Source organism: Jaculus jaculus, chromosome 20 (assembly GCF_020740685.1).
Source record: "Jaculus jaculus isolate mJacJac1 chromosome 20, mJacJac1.mat.Y.cur, whole genome shotgun sequence".
In the NCBI taxonomy this organism is placed as follows: domain Eukaryota; kingdom Metazoa; phylum Chordata; class Mammalia; order Rodentia; family Dipodidae; genus Jaculus; species Jaculus jaculus.
The window spans coordinates 27,994,867-28,018,513 of NC_059121.1; positions in this window are offsets into that span (position 1 = coordinate 27,994,867).

The window sequence follows — 23,647 nt, forward strand, 5'->3', positions numbered from 1 at the left end:
AGGTAGGAGGATCGCCATGAGTTCAAGGCCACCCTGAGACTACAGAGTTAATTCCAGGTCAGCCTGGACCAGAGTGAGACCCTACCTCAAAAACAAAAAACAAACAGAAAAAAAAAGACCAGTTTCCTAATTCTTTAATATCACCTAGGGCCTACAATTCAGTTTAATTTGGACACTAATTATCCAGAGCTTACTTTCAGGCTACACAGATTTAAGGGCTCGTTCACAAAGGACACCTGCACCTAGATGTGAATGATGTGTATCCAGTGCACCGGCTACTCGGGTTTCTGTCCTACTTGGCTGCAAATAAGTTTCCCACTGAACCCCCACTTTAAAAAGTCCCTACGATGACTCGTGAAACTCTGTTATCAGTTGATTGTGAGGGATTCAAATGACTAGTCGGAGGTCCAGAAGGATCCCAAGAGCAGGAACTTCCATCCATGTGGAGTTGATGTGTAATAGCCTTCTGGCACTTAGATATATTTGTCATTTCAGAAATCCCAAGGTTCATTATTTGAGAGTTTTTATAGAGGCTCCATTAATGTGGCCATTGATAATTAACTCAGTCTTTAGCCTCTTTCTGCTCCCCAGAGGTTGGGGCTGGAGAACAGAAAGTACCAAGCCGTTAAAAAAGGTTTGGTCTTTCTGGTAACTAGCCTCCATCCTGAAGTTCACTAGAGACCCACAAAGTGTCACCTCATTAAAACGAAAGATGTGCCTGCCACTGTGATCACTCTGGAAATTCTGTTTTAGAAGTTCTGAATCAGGAAGTGGACACAAAGTCCAAACATGTTTTCCATTATGCCACAGTCATGCCTTTGGTCTTTGAGCCAGGTTCTGTACAACAAAATAATCATGACTGCCAGAACACTCACATTCACTTGAGCATCCTATGGTAGATCTAGTGACAGGAACAAAATGAATTTGGCTAGTTGTTGGAGAGTGCCAGCCTGGGATAGGGAGAGATTTCAAGAATCAACCTATAAAACCATTATATTTCTTTTTTGTCATATTCTAGTAATTTTTCCCCCTTGATCTACAACTAAGTCTAACTTTTATTAACTTTGTACAGTACTAAGTACTATATAAATATAGTAACAAGTACTTGTAACAGACAGCTTCAGGTCCACCAAGGTGAACTTCCAGACCAGGCACTGTTATGGAGAGAGGGATATTTACTGAAGCTTACAGATACAGGGGAAATTCCATAATGGAAAAAGAAGCTGGCCTGCCTTCACAGGTCCAGGCAGACAGAGAGAAGCACAAACCAAAAGCCACACAGCACAGCATACTTCAGGAACTCCAGCTAGGCACATTTTGCATAGCTTTAGATTGAAATCCCAAACCCACCACCACACCTGAAGATCTGCCCAGTGACACTGCCTCCAGCCAGGTGGCTGTAGATGCAAACTGCAAACCAATATAACACTGAATATATTGGGGGCCATCTATTCAAACTACCATGGTACTATATAGTTACAGTTTTAGATATGGCTATTTCCAAGCTGGTCATTTTCCATATGTATTACATCCTGATGTGGTGTTAAGTAAATCTCTCAACACCATTATTTATCAATATCTGTATTATTCTGACATGTTTACATGAAATGACTTTACTAACTTTACCAATGTCACCATATCAGAATGCATTATTTTGTTTCCTTACAGAACACATCAGAGACAATTACAGAACCATTAGTCTTACTTCCCACCAGAATAAACTAAAAAAGTAAAGGGATCACTTCATTTTCCATTTGTTTTAAAATACCCAAGAGGCCCTTTTGGATCAGGATACAAGGCCTTTTCCAACAATAGATTGTGGAAATATTCAGCATTATTTGTTCAGGTAGCCCAGCCCACCTGGCTAAGCCTCATTGTCCTTCCAAGCTAATTACTATCTGTTGCCTTCCTGGAAGACCACTGCCTTTAACCTACTGAACTCAGTGAATCCTTTTCCTCATCAAAAGTAAATTCAGTTTATCCCAGGATACATCCCAAACCAGCACCATTTCCTCTGATGTCCTTTTCTGTCTTGCGAGCTGTCTGTGTAATCTACTAAGCATGTTACTGCCATCATGTGCTAATGACCTGAGTGCAATTAGCATGCATGTTTTCCACAAAAATGTTGAGTACCTTATCCTAAGGTTAGATATGTGGCATCTATGCCTAGATATAATTTAGTTTGAGGATGTCATGAGACTTCCCCCAGGATTTCTTCTCTCAGGGTTGGGCTGCCACTCAGGAGAGATAAAGTCCATGATAGGACGCCCACTGTATGGATCCCATCAAGAACTCCATGTACTACCTCCTTATTTTCCACCCACAATTATGAGAGTGCTATATACCACGGCATAGTCTGGCAAAAGCAGCAGCCGTGCTAATCACTCAGTCACTGAGATTTGTAGCTGCGTAGTAATGCATAGTCTAAGAGCAGTACACCACATAGGTTGAAGTTTCAGTTGAAAACAGTTCCCAGAACTTCCTTCCCAACTTATATTCTTTGTAATGTATGTAATCTGGAAAATGGGAGTCCAAAGACACTGGTACGTTTCTAGATTTCCATCTAGTCATTACCAGTCTGTGCTGCATCATCCTGTCAGACGAGGTCGCCTCCCAAAGAGAAACCACTCAGGTTTGTAGTATGTCACTTGACAAGGTCAAGTTTACATGAAAATTGACACCAGCTGGGGACATAACGCATGGGCTTATGGTGGACACATGACTCACAGAACCATGTTTCATCCCCAGTTCCATAAACCAATGACCATCCATAATGTAAAATGCAATCATGAAGCCCAACTTTCAAAGCAATATCAACACCATTCAAGTGTCCTCATAGTCCAAGGTCCCTTAACTGTCAGCTTTAAAACCAAAAAGCATAATGGCATAGAATAAACATTCACACTGAAAAAGATGGCATTGGGCATAACAAGGAAAGATGAGACCAATGCAAGATCTGAAGCAAATAGGACAAGCTTCAAATCTGTAGGGAAACCTGTAGCTCTGACTCTGATACCTCTAACCAGTGACAAAGCCCTAGGATTCCAATTCTGCCCCTTCAGTTGGACCATTCACAGCCCATGAAAAACTCCACCTTGTGCCAGCAGCTTTCCTTGGTACCAGGTAGGGTATGAAATTTGTTATTCTGGGGGGAATAAAGCTGACTTTGAGTTACCAGACACTCCTACAGCATCCACACCCATTCTTTCAAGAGTCCGCATTCTTCCTACTGTCCCAATGCAGAACAGCTAGCCCAAACTCAATGGTCATAATCTCTCAAACATTTGCAGCTGAATGGGCTCTATCTCCAGCCCCAAACATTCATTTCTGCCTGTGCCATATCCTTCTGCTCACACCAATCCATTTTTATGCAACACAGCCCTGCACAAGTTCTAGGAACATGGTCAGAATACAGCTAACCTCTCAAACAAACTGCCTCTAATTCAGTACTGAAAAAGCTTTTTCTCCCCCCCCCCACCCCCAAAAAGCCAATCCTCACAGTCTCACAGTCTATAGTTCTTTCTGTACTTACATCTTTCAACTCTGACCATAATCCATCAAGCTGTCCTTACAGCATTGCAAGGCATCTCTTAGGCCAAGATTTCAAACCCTTAAGCATACTTTCTGCAAATCAGTTTCCAAAAGGCCATAAACCAGAGTCAGCTTTCTAGCATCAATGACCTCGTTCTTGGTAACAATTTCCTATTGCTGGCATAAAGCACCTGACTAAAAGCAGCTTATAGGAAGAAATGGTTTATTTTCACTTACAAACTTGAGGAGAAATGACTATAGGGAAAAGGATGACATGAGCAGAGGCTGGATATCGCCTCTGCCACAGCAGGAGAAAAGCAGCAACAGGAGAGGGACCAAACACTGCAAAGGGAAGCTGGCTGCAACACCCATAAGCTCGCTCCTAACACCACACCTCCTTGGGCAAGGCTCCAATTCCCAAGTTGCCACCAGGTATTGACCTGGAATTCAGAACTTGTGAGTTTATAAGGGACATCAGATTCAAACCACCACAACATGTGAGTTGTCTGTGCATTATAGGTTCTTTAGCAACACCTAGACATCACTAAATGTAGTCGAGGAGGCTACATCACCTCAGTTAAGAGCTACTACCTACATTAGGAGATGGAAAGAATAAACAGAGTAGGAGGATTTTGCAATCATCTAAGGGCTCACTGGAGGTTAGTGGTCAAGAACTTTAAATAAAGTTTGCTGATGTGTACTTTCCTGGCCACATGCACAAGATCAGAGCTGGTGAGAACTGAGCACAACAGAGTGAAAGGGGGAAGGGAGTTGAAGACTATGTAGGTATTATGAGGGAATGCAAGTCAGATAATAAAGAAAGAGAGAATAGGAGAATATGGTGAGTCAACAAAAATAAGATGGGTCAACAGACTACATAGACAAATCCTACACAGATGTACAGACCTGGGTCACAGAGGTATGAGCTTGGAAATTAGGAAGCAGTGGTCACTGAAAGAAACACCTGAAACCCAGCCATAACTGGCAACAGTGATGTATAATTGTATAGTCATAAATCCATAGTCAAAGACAATCATAGTCACTAAGTTTTGAGAAAATTTTAGCTCCATTAAGAGCCAGGAATTGTCTTTCCAGCATCCCATTATTGGAATTAGTTAAGTATAAGATTCAAATCTCCTATAGAGTTTCTGCAGGAAACATAAACCTAACAGATCCTATTAAGCTGAATTCTGGATTTTATTTATTCATATCTCCCAAATAAACATGTAAAGGCATCAGGAATTCCAACTTGCCACAAATGCAGAAATTGGCATGATACTTAACTTGCTTACTTGTGAGAAAACTTTTGATTTATCTGTCTATCTCTGTCTCTCACTCTCTCAGAAAAGGAGGCTATCAAGCTTTTGGAAATCAAAGCAGCTAAACCAACCTCTTATTATTAGAACAATGGCCATGACATTTAATATCCTTTAAAGAAAATTTAACCTGGTCTTTGATTTTTGGCACTTTCAGCTGCTTTGAAATTAGGTCAAACAATAAGAAGAGGAAAAAAGACATAGAACAAAAGACAAAACAACATTGTATACCAATTTTACTTTTCAAACAGTTGAATGGAAAATATACAAAATAAAAAATTCCTTAAGCTCTAAGTAATGTCCAAACCCTTCTGAAGAAAAACGTGTTTTTCTGTCATTTTAGAATAAATCTAAAACATTATCATTTCAGCATGAAATGTTATGTATTGCCTTGCCAAAAATAGTCACCCTACACAACAGCCAATCCAAGTTTGTTTTAATAATCCTCAGATACAAACTGCCACTATGTCAGCTCCCTCAGTACACCACTGTGATTATCTATTGTTTAAAATACATGTCCTAAGTACGTTATCTAAGTGAACAAAAGCATAAACATTTCAGCTATCAAATCATCAGAACTGCTTAGGCAAGCATAAGTACCTCCTGGCTCCACTGCATCCCTTCTGGAGCTCTTCCCCCGTGACTTGCTAACTGTTGCAATGACGGCAAGCCTTGCTAAGATAATGAAATTAGGGGTCTTCTTTTTACAGTGTAAGGGCCTTCATTTCTAAAGAAACAGAGGTAGAAATACATGCCAACACAGTCCAAATACAAGAAAAACAAATGCAAGTATAGGAAAGTAGTAAAGGGGAGTTTGGGAGTAGGGGTAAAATGAATTAATTTTCATTCTCTATTATCGTGATTTTCCCCACTTCTGCCAGGTAACTGAGTTCTGCTCACCCGTGTTACTTTCCACAGTCCTTTGGCTTTCAATGGTGAAGAATTGAAGAATCAATTGAGGGTTTTCGACTTGGTGACTCCCCAATTTAGAAATACTGCTTGCTTAACGTCCTGCCTTCACACTACTCCAAATGCTGGCTCTGTCTTGACTCACAAAGGTGACATACCAGAGAGGATTACAGAGAAATACAAGAGAAACCTAGTCCTATGCCAGGTTCCTTTGGTGAGATAATTTCTATTGGGTTGGTATCAAATTCCATTTAATACTGACTATTACTGAGATCTCCTTTTCCCTTCACAGAAGTCCCCTCAACTGTCACATTGGTGAGTTGGCCCTTTTCTGATGTCCCTAAGTGCCTGTACCACCAAGGGTTCAGATAAGAGCAGGAGCTGAGTGACTGGGTTAACTGATAAAATTGCTAATTAAAGCCCTGTTTTCAACACTGCTAGAGAGATTAACTAACTAGGCCAAAATGAAGAGCCCAGAGTAAGTTTTACTTTTAACAATGTGTACTGTTTGGTACATAAAAGGCTTTAACAATTTCAAAGAAAGTAATGTCAAGAAATTTCCTTAAAGGATTTTTCCCTGAAGAGAAATATACAAATAGGACTATTTAGTCAAATCTTTCTGAGGGTTTTCTTCCTTGAAAATGATGTTGCTTGTCAGAAAAGCACAGAAGCTGCCCAGTGGGGTATTCACCTACATGATGATAGCAATGCCAAGAGAAAAGAGCATCTTTTCTTTAATTAAAAATATAAATAATCAATCTTTAAAACTCATGAGAAACACAAAACTTCTAACTTTCTTGATCAGGTACCACTAAGAGACATAAGAGACATAAGTCAGAATTGCAATTTAGGGTGCAGTGAGCAACCAAACATCTGAGTTCCGACCCTCCTCTGCCTCATCCCAGACAGCTGGACTATAATGCTCTAATCATTCTCCAACCTTGGGTGCTTCATATAAAAGCTGGAATGGCAGGACCTACTTTATAGGGTTGTTGTACAAGTTAATTGAACTAAATCTATCAAGTGTGTGAGTATAAGACACACAGCCACATAGCAAAGATACATTATCACTATGCAAACCTAAATAAAAGTGCCCTTTAAGTGTCTTAACATAAGATTTAACTCTCATGTATATGCACATATGTGTGTGCACTACAGTGAAAGATGGATCCTCCGAAGTTTTCAACACTGTTTTATAAGTGGCTCAGTTTTATCCCTGAATCCACTGGGGCTCTAATTCATGATCAAGAATAGTTTTCACTCCTTTAATCCCAGCACTCAGAGGCAGAGGAAGGAGGAACACTGTGAGTTCGAGGCCACTCTGAGACTCCATAGTGAATCCCAGGTCAGCCTGGGCTAGAGTGAGACCCTACCTCGAAAAATCAGAAAAAAAAGAATAGTTTTATCTATAAAATCAATTTCCTGTACAATATTACTGCTAAACTTTCTTCCTGCTTCAGCGATCACCAGCTTTAAGTCTGTACAATGGCATTTTGGAACTTCTGGATTTTTTTTTGTCTCACTTGCTAATTAACATCCCCTTGTGACAACCTTCACAGTACTATAAATCCACTAAACAGCTAACCTCAACTATGAATGTCACCCACTGTTCTGGGAAAAGCCAATGTAGAAAGATCTCTGGTGGAATATTTTTTTCAACTTGTAAAAAGAAGTGGGCTCATTTTCCCTGAGGGCTCTTTCTTCTCCCAGACCATCTATCTGCTGGTGACAGACACGAGGCATGTGGATAAGTGTGGGGAGGAGGATGGAATGCCAACCAACAGGAAAATTAAAAGCAGGAGGAAGCACAGCCTCGCCATGCTCCATCTTGCCACCCTGGCATAGGGTGAAGGATGATTAAAATGTGACCATCTGTGATATGACTTCTAATATGGCTGGAAATGGGATTCTTGCAGTTCAAACATTGAATGTTTAGACTGTTTAAAACACAAGGCTCCGGTAACATCAAAGGCTACTTGTGGGTGGTTTGGGCCACCATGAGGTCACCACTGGCCTCCACTATAATAGGTGTGGAGACACTGTGTACCTGTGATATGGTGCTGTTTGCTTTTTTTCCCCGCTGATAAATGTGGAGCTGGGAGAGGAGATGCCTCTGTGTGCCGAGGAATGATCTACTGTGGAAGGTTTAAAGGCAAACAGGTATCAAGTTAGGGTTACAGAGGGCAAGTTTTGCAGGAGGATGTCCTTTGTTCTTACAGAATAAGCCTCTTTAACTCATAGTGCAAGGACACATAATGATAAGAAAGGTTTCCTTCTGGGCCACTAACTTTAAAATAAAAGAAACATTATTCTGACAATAAGTAATTTGTATGACATCAAGGATGTACATAAAATATGAAGGTAGTTTGACCTCATTTTATCTTTTATACTTATGCATTTTTATCTTACATTAGTCTCTAACACTCAACCAATATGTTTGTTTAAATTGTAGTCACATAAAGTTTAGGTCAGAAAACCTTGTGTAGTTTCTATTAGCCTGGTCAAGAATAGGTCAAGTTCTAAGAAATAATCTCTTTATTTACATCTAAAGTGGCTTTAAGTTCAAGATTTAATACTAGGCTAGAAAACGTTTTAGCATAATATGCTAAGTATCCTTAAAATGAGATACTTATTCCATAAAATAGATCTCAGCAGGATAAGTCTAATGAAAATATTTCAAAGTAAAAATGAATATTGTATCCATGGGAATGTTGATGACTTAACAAATAATATTTGGATTCCAGGATCCAGGGTAGGACAATCACAAGTCAGTGAAAACAGTAGAAGTAGCGTGAGATGACCACACTGGTGTCTGGAGGACTACTCGGGGGGGCTGCTTCTGCTTCTCGCAGTATGGACAGAACAGCTTTTCCCACCACAGGGCCCATAATGAACCTCACTTGTAAGAAGCTGCTCACTAGTTCTCACCCTCTCCGACCTCCATCTAGTCCCATCTGTACAAGAATGGCCTACGTGTGCCTCAGAATGGTCCACTCTGCTGTGCTGGCCACACTATGCATTTGTAGCCTCTATAAAGCACTTTGCTTTCTGTGTTCTTATGACTCGATGGGCACCTTCTGCAATGCCCTTATAAAAGAGAAGCAGTAACTACTGTTGAAGTAGAAATGGTTCTCCATTTGATGGGAAAGGAAGAAAAGATTAAGAAGAAAATGTCACCATCATCCCATACTAACTCTATCTGCATATTCTCAGTAGACTAAAAACACACACAGGCACTTTGTTTCCAACTGTCATGTTGCACATTTTTGGGGGGGCATCATTTTCTCCTAGACTCAGGTTCAATTTTCATTGTGATTTTTGCCTTCAAGATATAAACATCGTGGTCAGCATGTCTGCCCAGCATCCCTCGGACCAGCAAAACAGCGGTTTCCAATGAAATGTGAGTGCTTGGTGAGACTACAGGAGCAGTGGCTGCAAACTCATATGAACCACAGGTTTTCTACCCACTGGCAGAGTTTCAAACCACTTAATTGAATGACAAGTCCCTAAAACAGCTGTCACTTAAAATTCCTGGGTTTGGATGAAAGGCCAGAAGTACTTGTAATTACTCCCCTCTAGCACCCTTTTCCTAAACACAGCACATAGTACTGGCAGTAATTTTCAATAAAATGACGAGCCGGAACAAGGGAGGGTGAAACAGACATCTAGAGGTTGTTTCTTTTTTTTTTTTTTAAAGAGACATAGGTGTTTCTTTTTCCTTTCATTTTCTTTTCTCTTTTTTGTCTTTTCTAAAATAAGAAACCCCCAAAATTTAAGAAAATTATAGCTTTTGAAGCTCCACTAATATTAATGTCCCCATCTTCTGTAGGATTCAATTCCTGTAGGAAGTATGTTAAAGCTCATTTAGACAGATAGCATCGTTCATCTGAGAACAAATGCTATTCTCCTGCATAGAGGAAGTCATTTCTTCACATGTCTATCATCTTACAATAAAACCTTGAGGCATGCCAACATCCTAATTGAAAATTAGAGACTAATAAACTAGTTTCTCTAAAAATTGTAACTCTAATTGTTGAATTGAAATAACAATTTATAATTTACAACTAATTTCCATTAAATTGTGATATTATTTCCCCCAGTGATGCATACATTGGGCATGGTAGCACACGCCTGGAATGCCAGCACTGAAGTCTCACGGAGAGAAGGATTGAGAGTGTAGCGGAAAACTGAGATGCACAGCAAGCTTCCAGCCTTCTCTGGCTACATAGCAAAATCCTATCTCAAAAATTTTTTTTTCAAAATAATTAAACATCCATATTAATATGTGTGATTCTTGTAAGCTGCCTTGCAAATGTCATTGCTCTCTTTTTGCATGTAAAGAAATAGAATGAAACAAGTTCATCTGCCTCAAAATTCTATGAGATGGCAGTTAGCCCTGTGATCTACAGCCCACTCCTTTCAAATCCAGCAGACAATCACCTTAAAAAGAAGTCACAGCATCCTCCTTTGTCTTGTTTTTCTTTCTGTTCTCTCCTAATTAGTGACATTTTCTGAAGGAGTTATTGATTCGCCCCCAGAGCTTGTCCCCACAACCCGATTCCTTCCATACCTGCCTTCTGTACCTATATGGTCCTGCCAATGCCAGCACTTGGTTGGCCAATATATTCCTCAAACTCTGCTTTGAGGAAGCCCTGTTCAATCAAACTTTATTTCTAGCATCTCTGTGGGTTTAAGTTTCAATTTGATAGGTCCTTCAACCTTCTATTCTTGACTGTAACATGGTAACCTTCTTGGGAATAACACAAGACTGATGGCTACACACAGTCTTCAAATGGTCTCTCTTTCTCCCAATCTCCGTTCTAAGCCTTTGTCTGCTATCCCCTTCAATTATTTCTGCTTTTCTAAGAGGAGATCTTCACTTTATGCTACATTACCTCACAGTGTTTTCCATCATCTACCCAGTTCTAGAATATTCTCCTTTCCATCCTATCAGCCACTTGTTCATAGTTCTTTCTTTTCATGATACCAGTAGCCATGGTCTCTGGACTTAGCATTCAGGGGATTGTCAATACCTCAGAAGTATAATTTCTTAGCTTCTTTGATATAAAAAGGCCTATGTCTCATATAACTAACCACAGTGTTGCAGTACAGTTTGCATTGCTGTTAGAAATCGCCCAACCAAGAGCAGCTTCTGGGAAAAAGAGGTTTATTTTGGCTTACAGGCTCGAGGGGAAGCTCCACGATGGCAGGGGAAAACGATGGCATGAGCAGAGAGTGGACATCATCCCCTGGCCAATATAAGGTGGACCATAGCAACAGGAGGGTGTGCCAAACACTGGCAAGGGGAAACTGGCTATAAAGCCCATAAGCCCACCCCCAACAATAAACTCCCTCCAGGAGGCATTAATTCCCAAATATCCATCAGCTGGGAACCTAGCATTCACAACACCTAAGTTTATGGGGGACACCTGAATCAAACCACCACATTCCGCCCCTGGCGCCCATAAACTGATATCTATACATGATGTAAAATACAATGCATTCAGTCTGACTTTAAAAGTCCCTATAGTTTTTATCAATTCCAATAATGTTTATACATCCCCATAGTCCAAGATCTTTTAACTGAGCCATAATACCAAAGAATAGCCTCAAAAAACCCATAATGGCACAGAATAAATATTCACACTGCAAAAGATGGCATTGGGCATAGCCAAGAAACATTCAACCAATACAAGATTTAAACAACTGGGACAAACAAACTCTGTAGCTTCAAGTCCAGCAACTCTAGCCAGTGACAAATCTTCAAGTCTGATAATTCTAACCAGCAAAAAAGTCTCTGACATTCCAATTCCACCCCTCCAGCTAGGTTACTCACAGTCCTGGGAAACTTCATCAGGCCAGCAGCTCCTCGGCAGCCATCTCATGGTCCCGGCATCTCCACTGGGTCTCCACTGCAAGCCATGGTTCATCCTCATGGCCCCATGGGGTCTCTATGCAGGCAACCATCAAACCCACTTCACACTGCCCATGGTCATTTCCAAAACACAAGACCATGTTGCAAACTCAATGACCCTCTTTCCAGCATTTCTTATACTCCACAATACCAGGTAGGGTGCCAATTTGTTAATCCAGGGGGGAATAAAGCAGACTTTGAAGAACAGGACACTCCTTGAGCACCCAGACCCCCTCAAAAAAGTCTACATTGTTCTTGTTGCCCCAGCGCAGGTCAGCTAGCCCAGTCTCAAAGGTTGTAATCTCTCAGTTGCAGCTGAACGGGCAACAGTTCACCCAAAGATTTTTCTTTCTGTGTCATATCCCTCTGCACACACCAGTTCATTTCTACACAAAACAACCCTGCACAACTTCTCAGGACATGGGCATAAGAGCAAGCTTCTCACACAAACTGCTAGCCCAGTTCAAGCAAAGTTCTTTCTCACCCTCATAAGCCAAACCTCACAGTCCATAGTGCTTATTGCATTCAGGTCTTGCAGCTCAGACAACGATAGTCCATCAAGCTGTACTTACAGCATTGCAAGGCATCTCTTAGGCCAAGGTTTCAAATCCTCCCACAATCCTCTTGAAAATCAGCTCCAAAAGGCCAAAACCACACAGTCAGGTGTCTAGCAGCAATCCCACTCCTCGGTACCACTTTACTGTTGCAGTCCAGTTCACATTGCTGTTAGAAATCACCCAACCAAGAGCAGCTTCTGGGAAAAAGAGATTTATTTTGGCTTACAGGCTCGAGGGGAATCTCCACGATGGCAGGGGAAATCGATGGCATGAGCAGAGGGTGGACATCATCCCCTGGCCAACATAAGGTAGACCATAGCAACAGGAGGGTGTGCCAAACACTGGCAAGGGGAAACTGGCTATACAGCCCATAAGCCCACCCCCAACAATACACTCCCCCCAGGAGGCATTAATTCCCAAATATCCATCAGCTGGGAACCTAGCATTCAGAACACCTAAATTTATGGGGGAGACCTGAATCAAACCACCACTCACAGCCACATCCTGGGTCAGAAATATTGATAGAATTAGGGGAAGAGGCTAAGCAAATGAGAGCTGTGTGAAATAAGATAGGACGTTCAATTGTGTTCTGTAGCTCATGAACATGAGGAGTGGTGGTTTTGCTGACAGATAACAAGCACATGAAGTTAAGGATAGTATCAAAGAAATACTGACCAGCTCTTCATAGGTATTTGTCTTGGCTTCATTACTTGCCTATTGGTTTTCTTAGAGACTAGAAGACATATATATATATATATATATATATATATATATATATATATATGTGTGTGTGTGTGTTTGGTTTTAGCTCAGGCTGACCTGGAATTCTCTATGTAGTCTTGGAGTGGCCTCAAACTCACAGTGATCCTCCTACCTCTGCCTCCCAAGTGCTGGGATTAAAGGTGTGCGCCATCATGCCCGGCTAGAAGATATTTTTTAATCCTCTGCCTTATGTACTGAAATATTCAATAAATAATTTCCAGAAGCTCAATCATTTATTGTCCAGTAAAAAGCACTACAGGTGAGATATTTGCTATATAACCTATTTTCTGAATATCCCCAGCCTACATGATTCCATATGCATCCAACAAAAAGTCTTTATATCAGACATTCCTAACAATATGCTTCAGCTAAAAATTATTAAGTTCTCAAAGACTTTGTTAGTGATAATTTGGGATCTTTATCCAACATATCACTTCTAGACAAAACAAGTTACCATTCCTCACTCTTTTCACAAAGATGGTCTACATCTGCTTGAATATCATGTCAATCAAGATGCTTTGATTCCAGCTGTATTTTTGTGGTGTTTTTCTGTTTTAAGACAAAGTAGTTCCTAAATGCTAAATTCCAGGGAGCTTTCTTATCCTGAAGGATAAGTAATGAACACTGTGCTGTGGCATTTTTCTCTTTCTAAGATATATATGCCACATAGCCCCATTTCTAACATCCTCCTCATCAACACTGCCAAAATGTTCTACACTTTACTTAGGAAAGTACAATGTTTCACTTTTTGTTCCATACAATAATAAGGATTTTCCTCAAGAGATTTATTACTGAAGTAAAACAAATTCCACTCTAGGGAACATGGTTTAGTCATATTGCATAAGTTTCCATTCCAAATAGGGTGCCCAATGGTTACCCATAATTTTAAGGTAAAGCATCCCAATTGAGAGAAGAATTCCACTTCCCTGTCATCTATTAATTGAGTTAACTCACTATGGGATAATATCTTTCTAAGTTACAAAATCTGATGACTTCCATCTGCAAGACAATGTGGTAAGTATGGTGTAAGAAGTGATGGAACAGGACCTAAAACCCATGCCCTCTACTAAGCCGAGACACATGGCTTCACAATAAACATATTCTTTGGGGACTGAGAGATGGCTTAGCAGTTAAGATGTTTGCCTGAAAAGCCAAAGGACCTCGGTTCAATTCCACAGAACCCATGTAAGCCAGATGCACAAGGTGACACATGCATCTGGAGTTCGTTTGCAGTGGCTGGAGTCCCTGGCATGCCCATTCTCTCTCTTTCTTTCTCTCTTTCTCTCCCTCTCTCTCTCTTTCTCCCTCAAATAAATAAAAATTTTTTAAAGGTTAAAAAAAAATCTTCAGGCACCACTGAGCAAAAATCTGAAACCATGACTGAGCTATAAAGTTAAGAATGATTAGAGACTGCACAAGTTATACCATCGTTCTCCTGTCCCATCTACACACCGGAAATAATGTCTGTCTTCTTGGCCTCAAAGTACCTGTTGTGATAACTGGGGTCTGGGCAGTTCTTGTCTGAGAATGCTTACAAAGTCGGCTCTTCACATGAATAGGTTCCAAGCAGGATCCAATAGCACATCAAAAATAGTAGGGGTAAATATGCAATGTCTCCTCCTGCCCATACCTCCACCTGTGGCTGTCTCCTTAGTCCTTAGTCACTTCATCGGCTGCCCAAGAGCAATCTGCAGGCAGACCATGATAAATGTCATCCCCTAGGCCTTTTATCTGAAAAGTTTGAAACTTTAGACACTTCTGTTCCAGAGGCCCCGATAGCAAATTTGTAAGCCATGGCTACAACCTAGAAAAAAAGCTGGCTATTTTTGGTGATGGAGCTGGGGGCGTGGGAAGCGTAGGAGCTCAGTCTTCAGCAAGATGCAGGTCCCAAGTGTGCTGAGGACCAGAAAACAGCCACGAAGGTTAATGACACCTGCTGCAACTGACTGGTCAGGCTCCTTTGGTACTGCCGTGGGATAGCCTCATCTGCCCTTAACTACACTATCAGTTGATATTGTCAAGGGGTAGCCTCGTCTACACTCACCTACTCTATCAGTTGTTGTTTCAGGGAATTTCTGGGTGTCTTGCTTCTTTCTAGAAAGAGAAGCTGTTGATAGCTTTTGTGAATTGCCTGTATCTTATAACTGTGTCCTGTCTATCATGGGTGAGTGGCCACGTCAGAACTTGGCTTCTTCAGAGATTTCACTGGTGAGCATTTTACTCTCGAAACTGGGCTCAGACACAAGGCCCAAGTCCATTATGTCATAGCGGTGCCACATTTCTACAGGTTTAAAGGGGCTTTCTTATGTAACTGTGGAATTAGGCCCTTAATGTAGCTTACCGAAAAACAAGTGCATCTACCCCAAAGTACATGTAGTATCTTTTATTTTCTAAACTGATTGTTTTATTCCCACAGGAAGTATGTTGTTTTTTATTTTTAAAAATGAACTATATTTGGAAATAAAGTTAGATGTATATTTTTTAAAGTTCTCATCATGTACAAGCTATTTTTCTTCTTTATCCTGTATGCAAAACAGCATGACAACTATTTACACAGCATTACGTTGCACTAGGTATAACATGAGTGATATAGGAATGACTTAAAAGTATCCAAGATGGGCTGGAGAGATGGCTTAGCAGTTAAGGTGTTTGTCTGCAAAGCCAAAGGGCCCAGGTTCAATTCCCCAGTAAGCACATAAAGCCAGATGCACCCATTCTCACTCTCCCTCCCTCCCTCTCTCTCTCTCTCTCTCCTTGCAAATAAATAATTTTTAAATGTATCCAGGAGGATACAATTATGTTGTATGCAAATACTGTGCCTTTTAAAATAAGGAAATTAGATTCCCTGGATTTAGGTACCTGAGGAGACTCTGGAGCCAATGCCCTGTGGTCACTAAACTATAACTGCAGCTCTTCTTGGGCTAGCCCACTGCACTTCACTCCTGCCATTCCTTCCAGCACTAAAAGACCAGGAAGGATGAGTTTCCCACACTCATGGGTTCCTAGTATCCAGCTCTTCATAGGTCTCTCTTCTCTCTTCTTTTACCACTTTCTCTACTCCCTTTTTTCCTGGCCAGTCTTCTAAAGGTTGAGCTGAGCTTCTGAGACTGTCTTACTCATGAGCACATATGATGGATGAATGACAATTCTGACAACTGGTCTCACTAAGGAGATTTCTATTCTCACCTAAACCAGCTGCTCAAGCAGAGGCAGCAGCACATTGACCTATACGGACATGCTTGTCCACAACGTTACCTTGGCGTCATTTCCTGAACCTTTTCTCTGTAACCCATTTAAAATCTTGATATTTAGAAAGAATAGCATATGATTAACCTCTTTCTATGTGTCCAAGTTGAAATTTGTGTGTTTCCGGACCACTAATGAGTACTATTTTAAGGTTTAAGGATCGGGTACGGTTCCTTAATGCAAGGATTGTTCCCAATTGATCAACATGCAAGTTGAAAATCTACTTTAGTAAATGGCCTCTGATTGGACAATTGTTTTCTGATCTCAATAAAAATTTACCATTATAATTGCCTCAAACCCAAGGTTTAAATATTCAACATTGTATAATTAGACTTTGGTCTTAGGTTTCTTTGAATTGTTTGTCTGTAGTGACTGCTCAGGGGAATTAATGCAATCACATCTCCTCAATCACTGGTATAAGCACAAAAAAAATGTTTAAATGCTAAAGATAAACTCCATATAAAATTATTAGCCAGCAATTTTGCATTTTTATTTCAATTTTTTAGCCAGCAATTTTTATGCTTCACTATTACCCTCCTTAAACTTAGCATGAGGTAATTTCTTTCTCCATAAGCTGTCATTTCTTCCTAATATGTCCATGACCTGGAATGACACTGTCAGCCTCCTAACCCTTCCAGCACAATATTACACTGATATTAAGTGTTAATCACAGAAATGAAACTATGTCATGAAATAAAATGAGATACAAGCTTTTCTGTCATCCATAGTATGATCCACAATCCTGACATGTTCTACACTTGCTAAGACTCTATGTAATCTGGACTCTGACTATTTATTTGGCCTCATCTTCTTTCCTAATTCCCTTATTCCCAGGCTAACTGGCCTTCTTTCCATTCCCATGTCCATGGCTAGCTGCCTCCTTCTTGCCATGAAAAAGTTATGCCTCCTCGAAGATAATTTCCCCCTCTAACTCCTTTCCAAGTCACCATCTCATTGCTCAGCTGTATTCTCTCCAGAGTGTTCTCTCTGATGACTTGCTGATGATTACCCTCCACCTCCCACACATATAAAATACAACCAAGGAGAATGACAACCTGTCTATTTCTCAGTTATTTCCTCACCACCTGGTTAGTCTCCTGCCTTTGTGTAGCCAAATCAGATGAAGGCTCTCCCAGGTACCACTCGGCTTCAATTGAAACAGACCTTTTCCCACACACCCCCACTCCTTCATTTTACTTTCTAACCCTCCCTTGTCGCATTTGCTGAAAAGAAACTTTTTCTTAGGTTTTAGTTAACTAGCTACAGGAGATCAAAGTCCCCTGTGACAGTCCCACCTGGACCTGCATATACTTGAATATGTCAACACCCACCATGGAAAAAAGTCCCTAACTCTGACCCCACTCCACACAAAGCATCCAGAAGAAAGGAGATGTAGTACACCATTTCTCTTGGAAATGAAATAATGGGTTGATAGAGAGGATAGAGTGGTGCCTAAGGAAATAATATTTGTATTACAATTGTGAAAGTACAGAAAAGTGTCCAGAGGGGCAAATGAATTACATTTACTGTTTAGGTAAAGGAGGATTGGGATGGGATGGGAAGGGATGGGATGGGAAGGGAAGGGAAGGGAAGGGACAGGATGGGAGGGAAAGGTGCTGGATGGGATGGTGTGGGGTGGGATTGTGTAAAATGGGGTAGGGTGAGGTAGAGTGAGGTGGAGTGGGATGAGGCAAACTAAAGAGTCTGGCTTTTACCTCTGTGATAGTTTGAATGGATGGCCCCCAATACATTCAGGATTTTGTTAAAGTTTGTATTTACATCTGCAGCCACCTAGCTGGATGAGGTGTCACTGTGGGTGGATCCTAGGGTCCAGCCCTAAGGTGTGAGGGTAAATTTGGAATTCCAGCCTAAAGATATGCACAGTTCTTGAATTCAGTCTGGAGTTCCTGGAGTGTGCTTTCTTGCTTTTTGGTGGTGGCTTCTCTCTCTCTGCTGGGACCTATGAAAGGGGGCCAGCTTCTTTTACCCTCATGGAACTTCCCCTGGATCTCTAAGCTTCAATAAATCCCTTCTTCCATAACTGTGCCTAGTTTAGAAGTTCATCCCAACAACCTGAGGCTGTTACTATAGCCTCCATTTCTTATCTTTTCCCTAATCATTTATTTACTTTCTTCTCCCTTAATCTTTTAACCAGCCATCCTCTCACATGATATTCTCTGTAACACCATCTCAACTTACTTTAATCAAGAAGAGATGGTTTTCTAATGAGAATAACCCTGCATGGCCATGGACTTTCCCCCCATTTCTCACTATAATCCCCCATGTCCCATGAAAGCTCTTCCCATCCTTGAGCCTTCAGAAATGGAGATTTGAGATTGTAAATCTCCCCCATGTTCCTAGAATAAATTGGTTTGTTTTCACCAACTTGTCCCCTAGGTTTTGGTATAGTGGTATGCATAACAACCTCATATCATGCTCCTGACCCTCCTCCAAATGTGCTCTCCTTGACCTTACACTCACCCATTACATTTGGAATTGCTTGCTTAGGTCCTGTCTGCCACAATGGGCATATTGACATATCACATACCTGTGTCCTATTCACTACTATTTATCCACCAGCCAGCATAGAGACTGATATAATAGGCAATATTTAAATATCTGTGGAAGGAGGAAAGAAAGGAGAGGGGAGGGATGACTCCAAGATGATCAACCCCCTAGCTTTCTTGACGCTGAGGCATCTTCCAGGATATAAGAATTTCAGAACGTGAACTAGGAAGCTCTCAGAAAACACAGAACAAGTTTGAAACATTTGTTTTGAAAGAACTTCCCAGAAAAAGAAATCATCTCAGACATGAAAATGCCTGCAGATAAAGTAAATATCTCCTAAACTTGTGTTTGACAAAACAGTCAGGTGTAATCTGAATCTATCTGGTGTTGCAGTCAGGTTTGCATTGCTGGTAGAAATCACCCAACCAAGAGCAGCTCATGGGAAAAAAGAGGCTTATTTTGGCTTACAGGCTCAAGGGGGAAACTCCATGGTGGCAGGGAAAACAATGTCAATAGCAGAGGGTGGACATCACCCCTGGCCAACATAAGGTGGACAATAGCAGCAGGAGAGAGTGCCCAATACTGGCAAGGGGGAGCTGGCTATAACACCCATAAGCCCACCCCAACCATATACTGCCTCCAGAAGGTGCTAATTCCCAAATCTCCAATAGCTGGGAACCTACCATTCAGGGCACCAAAGTTTATGAGGAACACCTGAATCAATCCTCCACATCTAGCCAAGCAAGGTACTTTCTACCTTGCTTCAAAACAATATGACTTGCTCACACTTAAGAAGAGATCCTATATCCTGGCCATGAGGTATGGACTAGGGATGAACACAACACAGAGGCAGAAAGTGGAAATTGGTTAGCAAAGCATGAAGTAATCTCGTACATATACTCAGCCCAGTTTGTCAAGTGGTGATTCTAAAATGGGAGATGATTAACTATACTGCTGTATTGGGATAGATGGGGAGAGATTTGAACTTCACTAACTTACAGGATATGGCCTATGGGTAAGTGTTAGGAACATGGATGCAAGAAATAGAAAGAGGGCTGGAGAGATGGCTTAGTGGTTAAGCGCTTGCCTGTGAAGCCTAAGGACCCCAGTTCGAGGCTCGATTCCCCAGGACCAACATTAGCCAGATGCACAAGAGGGAGCACGCATCTGGAGTTAATTTGCAGTGGCTGGAAGCCCTGGTGCGCTCTCTCTCTCTCTCTCTCTCTCTCTCTCTCTCTCTTTCTCTCTTTCTCTCTCTTCCTCCGTCCCTCCATCCCTCCCTCCTTCCCCCCTCCCTCCTTCTTTCAGTAACTTTCAAAGAAATAAATAAAAATAAAACAAAAAAAGAAAAAAATCGTTATAAAAAAAAGAAATGTCAACATAATGGTAGCATGTGAATAGAGAAGAATGAGTTTCTGAGTATCAGTGTCTCAAACCTCTTACTGTATCCTAGGGGTTGGAAAGATGTTAGGTGGATAAAGTGCTTGATAAGCAAGTATAATGCCTGAGTTTGGCTTCCCAGGAACCTGCATAAAAGCCAAATACTAGAGTGAGCATTTCATATCCCAGTAACATCTCAAGCCACAGCATGCCTATAGTGAGAAGCAATGAAGTCTCAGTAACACCTCTAACCACAGCATGCCCATAGTGAGAAGCAATGAAGTCCCAGTAAGAACTCTAACCACAGCATGCTTATATTGAGAAAGCAAGCAGATACAGACAAACCTCATAGAAGTCTGTGGACTGGCTCGGCTGCAGACACAGTCATGTACAAGAGCCTCACAGAAGTCCATGGACTGGCTCGGCTGCAAACACAGTTGTGTACAAGAGGCTGCTTCAAACAGGCTGAAGGCGAAGACCAATACCCAAAGTTGTCCTCTCCTCCACATGCATGTTGTAGCATGCACCTGTCTGCACTCACATACATGAACATCAGTCACATATACACAAACCCTAGATGCACACAAACTACAAAAAAGAACTGCCCTACAATGCACCATAATCTCCTTGAGCCCTGAATATTTGGTCATTGAAACTGTTTCTCTTGCTTCCTTATTTCCCAGGGTATCATTACAGTAAACCCCATTAAGTAAAGTAATTTGAGCTTGTCTCTGCTTCTTACATCTTAAAAGAAACTAAAAGGTAATTATTTCTTCAGTCAGTGGGATTAATGGGATCAAAAAAATGAGATTCAATACCAGAAAAGTCAGGAAAAAATATAAGTTGAGCTATAGAATAAGGTCCCAGGGTATCAAACTATCACAGATCCTAAGTGAGGAAAGATTAGTGGTCACAATTCACAATCTCATGCATTACTTAGAGCCATCTCTATGAATTATACATGCCTCCCTGGCTATTTTTAATCCAAAAAATAAGCATTGACTTTTCATTATTTTATCACTTGTAGTCTAAGTTTATTGTTTAAACAGTTCTTTCAAATCCCATTTGTTATGGACATACCTGTACTTGAGAGGCAAAACTATAACAGAAAACAGAAACAGAAATGAAGTGGAAATATTACTACAGACACCTAAAAAGAAAGACATAGCAAAAGAGGAAGAAAGGGCTATAAAGTTATAATGATGCTAGCATAAAAACAAATAGAATACTTTCATGTAAGGAGCAAGAACATAAACTACATGTTCATCTTAATTATACAGCTTCCATGAAACTGGGTGACTCAGAATCTTAATGACATTTCAAAGTGCTCTAAGAAATTTCAGTTTTTTAAGCTGTCTCAAAACCTAAAAGACAATCGGAAGTGGCCTGAAAGAGTATCTTTCCAGTAATGGTTTGAAATACCCTTGCAATGGACAAATGTACTATTATTAACTCCAACTTGCTCTCTCCAAGTTCCAGAGATTGTTTTAGGTTATTTTATAAATATTTTACCTAGTTCTTCAATTCTTTTTAGGCACATTAAGTAACTAAAGGGGAACAGTAGTGACCTAAGCAAAAATGATGCTGACACTGTGGAAAATTTTCCTGAATTTAAAAATTTTATTATGAAATATTTGAAAGGTAGCCGGGTATGGTGGTGCACGCCTTTAATCCCAGCACTCAGGAGGCAGAGGTAGGAGGATCGCCATGAGTTCGAGGCCACCCTAAGACTACATAGTGAATTCCAGGTCAGCCTGAGCCAGAGTGAGACCCTACCTCAAAAGCAAACAAAAAAAAATTGAAAAGTAACTAAAAATAAATGCCCTTCCTCCTTAAATTTCACTGCACAGATCTAATAACTTATTTTTGTGTGAATAATTATTAATATATTGTTAAAACAAGCTAAAAATGTTAGATGCGCAATACAAAATATCTGAATCTAACACTAACAAACATGAAGAAATGGGGACACACATATGCTACAACTGATAAGAATATAATCTGGTCACCATTCTACAAGGCAATTTTAGCAATACTGTATGAATTACATTTCCATATTCCATATTTCAGTAAACCTTCTCCTAAGCAGATGTCCAATATTTCTTCACTTACTATAAAAAACAGAAAGTATCACTTATCACTTCCTCATGTATGATATTAGAAGTTTGAGAACAGCCTAAATTTTAGTTGTTAGAAAGAACAGAACATGGGCTGGAGAAATTGCTCAGTGGTTAAGGCTCTTTCCTGCAAAGCCAAGGGACCCAGCTTCAATTCTCCAGTACCCACATAGAGTCAGATGAACAAGGTGGTGCATGCATCTGGAGTTTGTTTGTCGTGGCTAGATGCCCTGATGAGCCCATTCTGTGTCTATCTGCCTCTTTCTTTCTCTCTCTCTCCCTGCCAAATAAATCAATAATAAAAATATGTTAGAAAACAGTTTTAAAAAAGGAACAAACCATAAATGCTATGTATGCATGCTGAGGATACCATCACACTTCTGGGACAAAAATCCAACTAAAAGCAGCTGATAAGAACACAGGGTTTGTTTTGGCTTACAGCAGGGGAAAGCTTGGCATGAGCAGAGGCTGGACATCACCTCTGCCAACAGGCAGAGGGTAACTCTGGCATTGGGAGCTGAGCTGGCTATAGCACACCAAAGCCTGCCCCAGCAAAACACTTTCTCCAGCAAGGCTCCACCTCCCAAATTGCCACCAGTTGGAGACGCCTGATTCAAGCCACCCGTATAAGCAAAACAGACTAACATAGCAAGGACCGAAACTCAGAATACATGGAAAGATCAAAAACAGTGTGGAGCAACTCAGCTGAAAGTTCAAGAAGCAGAAAAATATATGTATCTATGTAAGACTATCCAAAAGGAAAATGTTAAAATATTATATTTTTATAAATATAAGGTAGTTAAATGTACAAAGCTTGGGGCTTGGTTTTGGGCAGCGCAGTGTGGCCACCCCCAAGCGGTTTCAGTCGCTAGTGCAGCTCCAGCAGCGAGAAGGAAGGATATTGGAGGTGTAGCAAACCTCAGCAAGCTGGTGTGGCTCTGAGTATCTGGAGAGTCCCAAAGCAGTTCGCCTGCAGGCTTGGCTGGTGGAAGCAGTGTTTGGTACAGGTAGTGAGCACATCCCGCATGTCGCGTGTGTGACCCATACCCTGCTTCAAGTGAATCAGTGGGACCCTGAAGGCGAGGCTGAGATCTTGATATTTGGCCGGCCTTATTACCAACAGGATGTATCGGAGATGATCAAGCACCTGCCTGACCTCTTCCACCGGCAGCTGATACAAAAGAAGGCGCTTGCTCAAGCGGCCAAGAACCAGCAGTCTCCAGTGGAAGTCCCTGAGGCTGCCACCCAGCAGTCGCCCAAAGTCTTAGGGCCCACCACCCAGCCTCCACCTCCCGTGCAGGACTCGGAGTCTAGGGCTGTTCCTGAGGCACTCATTCTGTAGTTCCAGACTGGCCTTGAACTCAGCAATCAAGTGTTGGGACTAAAAGCATACGCCACCATACCTGG